At 38.8% G+C, this 6,275-nt stretch overlaps 1 protein-coding gene across 11 annotated transcripts in view; it reads right to left on the bottom strand.

The window, feature by feature from the left end:
• The window catches only part of LOC136424855 (androgen-induced gene 1 protein-like), a 51,101-nt gene that overhangs the window by 6,554 nt on the left and 38,272 nt on the right, over window positions 1-6,275 (bottom strand). The gene's annotated exons all lie outside the window — the stretch shown is intronic.

Here is a 6,275-nt window from a genome sequence, read left to right as displayed (position 1 = left end):
ATTCTATAGTGAGGTATAACTATACAGAGAAGAGGACAAACTGTCGATTTTGTTTATGAGAAAAACAAATGCTGAAAGTAAGCATGACGTAAACGTTAAAATACTTATGCAAAGGAAAGACGCTTATTCAATTACAGATGTTCTAGGTGGCATTGCGGTTTTAGGATTCCCAATTTCTGTACTTTCGGCTATGGATAGTTCAATAAAACGAATCATAACAACGCAGATTAGATTTATTTCAGCTGCTAATGGTGGTTGTTCTTGTCCAATGTACGTACATGCACAAAGGCCTTGTTATACACCGGATACCATTAGGAGGAATATTATACACAAAGAGTCCTAAAAGTCGAAATAGATTTTTGCACCATTCTTTATCAACGTTGGTACGGTTTGCATCCCTTAAAACTTGCCTCGGATTCTTTAACTACGACAGCTTTTAATTAAAACGGCTGTAGGTTTCAGTTTTGTTACATTAGAAAAAAGACACAAATGCCAAACAAGCCTAGAATGATATTATAATGAAACTACATTCAATATGTTTTTCATATCGTGTGTCCCCATGGGGTTTAACATTTCTAGACTTCCGGCCTTGACTAGATAGTTGTCACGTCTAATTGTCAAATTTACGACCGTCTGTTTGAGCTAACCTTGAACAAGACAGCTGTTCTATATAAAGTTATTATTATTATATCATGCTTTAGAAACTGGAATCTTTAGCTCATCGTTTAAAGCGAAAAGACCTTCTTACGTCGATGAAGATTAGACATCCAGGTAATAAGATACGCCAAAAAGCAATTACTCAAACAACTGGATATGATTTTGGAAACGGTCAGACGTTTCAAGTAGCATCCACTACTTTTCGTCAGTGACTGTGAGCAAGATCAGTTGAACAGCAGGTTGTTGTTCAACTGATCTGCTGTTCAACTGATCTTGCTCACAGTCACTGACGAAAAGTAGTGGATGCTACTTGAAACGTCTGACCGTTTCCAAAATCATAACCAGTTGTTTGAGTAATTGCTTTTTGGCGTAAAAGACCTTCTTAATCTAGAACTTGATATTATATTTTTGCTAAAGGGTTGTTTTCTGCTATGAAATTTGCTTTTGTGCACGGATATATGAAAGTCAGCACGACTCGAATGGCACTCATAAATCATAACCGTATTTTCTATTGCATGACAGTCTAAGTCATCTGAGGACACGGGGCTTCTCGGAAGTTCAAGTACTTTGGATCGATGGATGTGACCATTGTTATATGCCAATCAACAACGTGGCGGAAAAATGCTGTGTTGTTTAACTGTTTATAGACAGCTACGATATTGCAGCTGATTCACCACTACAACAACAGCCAATGTATATTTGTCATAGATGCTACTTTTGACAAATAAGCGAAATTCTGTATCTGTTCGAAAGGAATTATGTACCGGAATTATGTGCCGATATTTTTGCAACCTTAGCTACATGACAGTTAAGTAGATTGCATCATTATGTTAATTAATCATATCCTTCATTTTCCTGGCATGACAGCCGAAGTCATCTGAGGACACAGGGCTTCCTAGAAGTTCAAAGACCTTCAAACGAATGACGTAACCATTGCCGTGTGTCAATCAACTGCATGGTGGAAACTAGACGTGTTTTGAACTGTTTATATGCAGCTACGATATAGCTGCTGACTTTTCACACACAAAAAAAAAACCCCAAGGCAATGTTTAATTGTGTAAGACGATAAACATGTCATAGATGAGCAAAATATGTTCCGATGGAATCATGTATATCTGACATTACAGCCTTTATATATATTCAGTATAACGCTATTGGATTATTATCTTAAGTTGACAGTGTAGCAATAATTGCTTCATTGGATAAATTATTGAAAAAGATTAATATTGTCTAGGAACATTTTTACAAGATTCTTTTATAAAGTTTGTTTGTCTATTGGTTTGGCTGTTCAACACTCACAGCCAGGGCTGGCCAACTAGCCTGTGGCTATTGCAAAGGGCTAGCCCTGCTCACAAGGTCAAGACATTTTATAAAGTGTGCTACAAAAGACCCACAAGTTAACTTCATCGGCATGTAAAACCGTATCTTGCAGTGCCTTAGTCCTACCCTCAAATGAATTATAAATGCTTTTATATATAGCAACCAAATGTGAATGTCAGAGTGTATCAGCCCTATTGAGTGTTACACATGTACCTATAATTGAAGTGTACACACTGGAGCAGCTGTCCATTGATGAGCTTTTAAGCCACACTCAGCATGGATCTTCCGGCATTGCTGTATTTTTGGGACTATTTCAAAGTGAACTGACCCTCGGTGTCATCTTATTTACCTAAACTGAACTACAGTAACCTCTGATACATGTAGAATGTGTCATGTCATCGTTTCTATCTGGCAATCACCCCCGGAAGAGTTTGTGTGCATCTGTTATTTTACTCAAGTTCGCCCTTCCTCAAGCCAACGTTGGTGGGGTTGCTGCGTCCTACATTGGATAAGATTTTGAGATACCCTTGAATTCATAATAAAAATGTTATGCAAAACGTTTAGGTATGACTGAAAAGGCAGCAACACACACAAAACGTAAACAGGATTAGTTTTCAATCGATGAAAATTGTTCAGCGTGCCTTTCGAATCGTTCGATCGCAGTGAGGTCGCCAACGCGCCGCGGGTTCAGTAATGCTTAGGTCACATTTCCTAACCGGGGCCCGGCCGGGCTGTTTGCGGAAACGAAAAATCAAAGTGTATGTCAATAAATTTGCACAAACTATGCTCTTAAATAATTTTGGGTACGTTTTGTGTTTTTGTTGTCTTTTATATCATACTTTTCGTTCCCAAAGGCTGCCCGGCCGGCCTCCGGGTATGATGCGACCCTAGCATTAGATAGGGGCTTATAATCCCATTCCAATAGGTCGGCTTATAGTTTGTGTGCTTCGTTGTCTATTAAATTATACTTTTACGTCATGCATGTTATTCCAATCGTGAAATCAAATATTAGACAAATTTGATCTAGGTCGCCGCGACAACGCAGCGCGATCGCCGTCCAGTGGAATGGGGGCCTTAACAACAAAGCATGTCAACGTCATGATTCATGACCCCTTGTGCGAGCTATGCCGCGTCACGTGATCCCGCGCTTCGACCTTTCACCTATAGAACATCAATCAAAACCGGTGACGTATCTAGAGTATGTGCACATATTGGGAATAGCTACGGGACCGACTTTCAAAGAAAAACCTTCAGCGGGAGGCTTACGGAGATCAGTGGCTTCGGCAAATTGGGATGGATGTGTCCGCGTCATGGGAATTCAATATCTGGGGTAGTATGAGGAGAAAACAATCCGTCTAAAGGGTTCAGAATAAATCAGTTACTGGTTACATGTTAGAAGTATCCGAAAATTCAGTAGCATCTAAGTTTTGAAATACCAACTACTTTTCTGCGTATTACTGCATACCTTAGATTGATATCATATCAAGCAAAGCAGGTCTTAAAAGGTTTCCTTTCATGAAGCGATGATACATTCTGTAGGCGTTAGAATATAGTGCGTTATAAACCTGTTAAGCGTCTAGATCTATTCCTCATATTGATGCCTAATATTGTGGACAATGCATGTTAATCAGTGAAAACCATTGATGAAATATGTGAAGAATTATAGGTTGCAATAATGAACGTTTAAGCATCCAAAGCTTACTGGTCAGATCTTCTGGTTAATTCTCAGTCCATTATCGTCTGATAAACACGTCAATCACCATTTGCGCGGGAAGCGTGACAGCCGGAGGTCGCCATCTGACGCAGGCGAGATTAAAGGCTTATCGTCCCGTCATGCCGTGTTGAAACATTCTCTATATTTATTGAATCACATGCTGACAGGCAAAGCAAGCATCAAAGCAAGCATAGTATTCATTTCCCTTTAAGGGCTCTAGATGATTCAAGGTCGCTAAGCGCAGCATGATCTAAGACTGAAAGAGTGTCTGTCCTGAAACGACATGATATCGTTCTGATTTTGGTGCCCTACCAGAAGATTTTGGTCGGTACCAGAATGAAAAGAATAGCATACGATAACTTTACAATACAACGCGCTCACCTTTTGCCGTATTAGGTTTCTGGACAAGGCTATATTTCATGCTTTAGGACGCGCAAACGTTCCCTTCATCTTAAAGAACATCCTTTTAAAAAAAGCTCGACAACCTTTTCTATGACAGGACACTGGTCATATCTACAAATTCTTGACGTCAATTGCAACTTGCAACATGTATGATCCAAAGTTGAAAACAGTATACAATGTGATGTATTTACTTATAACTTACAATCTTAAGTGATACTGTGGTAGGTAACACACCAAGCAACAAACAACAGCAAAAAGTTTTTTTCTGCTCAACGACTTGTCCTAATTAGATTATTTTAAATCTAGTGTAACTCTTTTTGTAACCATCACGGAGTTGGATAAAGCTGATAATGAGATAATACTTTTCGCTTCAAAGAATAGGTGCTGTGGTCACCTTTCGATGATGTGCAATTACAGTGATAGTTCGTAAGAGTTAACGTCTTAACATTATGGTGTATAAACAATCCTGATTATTTTTGATATAATCATTGCCCTTCACTAATCATCGTTAGTGGTGACATCGTCCGCATGATGATAACCTTCAAACATGACTATTTCATACATTGTTGTAATTTTGTCTTCGGTTGGTCTTTTTTTCGGAACAGCACACATCTGACATAGCCGTCGGTGCCCCGCCTCACATGTAACCTTCTGAAGCGTCGCTGATAAACGAACTGGGTGATTTACCAAACATTTGACTTATTCAGGAGACAGCGGCCTAGCATGCTTCACACGTCAAACATTGGCTTCTGAAGTCATCTAGTCTCCCCAGGACTTTCATTTTGCAATAGTAAACGACTTTATGCAGTATAGCTTAAGCTGTTGCTAATTGTATAGGTACAAATACACCAATACCATAACTAATCACTAAATGATGCTGTAATTGTGATTTATGTACAGTTGTGGAGTCGTCCGTGAACTGTCAGCTCCTAGATCCATTCAACCTTGTAGCTACTTATAGGTGGTCACATTTTGCGGTTTAAAATACTAAAACTTAACTTCAGGAATTCCTTTTAAAGGTGTGATTAACCAATGCAACAAATCGTGCCGACAGATTAATGACTTTAAGATGATTTATGTTGGTTTCCTGGAGTCATTCATAAGCTTTTAGCTCCTGGATTAATCTGTCCATGTCGTCACTTTTACATCGTCGCACCAACCAGTCAAGTATCACAGATTTAGCTTTCATTTCAAACCTGTCATTGTCACATAATTACACTGAAACCGGATCCACTAGTACTATAGCTAAGTAAATGCTTTTACCGTAATGTATATGCTTAATTTATGTTCTTGGTAAATCGGTTTATACCCGAGTTTCTAGTCCCATTTTAGTTCACTGTCCACAATCACTCCAAGGTATTCGGATTATGTTGCAACATAACCCGCGAGTTTCTTACTGAATAAAATCATCATCATCATCATAATCATCATCATCAAGGTACTTGAAAACTTGTACAACTTCAAGGATGCTTCCATTCACTGGTTTCAATATCATTGGCAATGGCAAATATCTTGAACCGTACGTAGACATGCAAAAGCGATATTATCACATATACTAAAACCGGTGTCCAAGTAGTAATTAAGTAGTAGTGATTTATTATCAATCGTTGTTAATTTGGCAGTTAAAGACTGACCCAAAAGTCATAGCTCCCAACATTTACATTGTCATAGTAATATCAACTGTTAAACATGCCGATAATAACGTTTTTATATATTTCAAGTATCGTATAATTTATCTCTTAGTTTTATTGCATGAGGTAAAGGTCGTAAAATTCGGAACCATTCAGTGTTTACTGCAAGGCCGTTTTGTCATGCGTTATTCCCAATAAACCAGTCACTACTAGTAACCGGCTTCATGCCACGTACAGTTTGAGCTGTCGCTCCTTTTAAAGCTGCAATTAACACATACCCTAAACCGTGCCGACTGAGTGAAGCTTAGATGCTGATTTATGAGGCTAAGAGACTTATGTTGCTGCTGCAGTCGTTACTTGTTAGCGACAACATGGAGTTATTCGGGTTCGCCTTTAATGTGAAGGACAGATATTTCGAGAAGTTCGGTATTTTGTGTTCAAGGCTACTCAATAATGCTTTCTCCACATGTCCTCAATGGCACTAACAAATGAGAACTAAGATCAAGGGGGACGATTTGCTTTTATAAGTAGGACTGAAAAAACCCCTAACG

Source organism: Branchiostoma lanceolatum, chromosome 18, assembly GCF_035083965.1.
Source record: "Branchiostoma lanceolatum isolate klBraLanc5 chromosome 18, klBraLanc5.hap2, whole genome shotgun sequence".
Classification (NCBI taxonomy): domain Eukaryota; kingdom Metazoa; phylum Chordata; class Leptocardii; order Amphioxiformes; family Branchiostomatidae; genus Branchiostoma; species Branchiostoma lanceolatum.
Note: the sequence above shows the minus strand (reverse complement) of the source record. Positions and strands in the feature narration are given on the sequence as shown.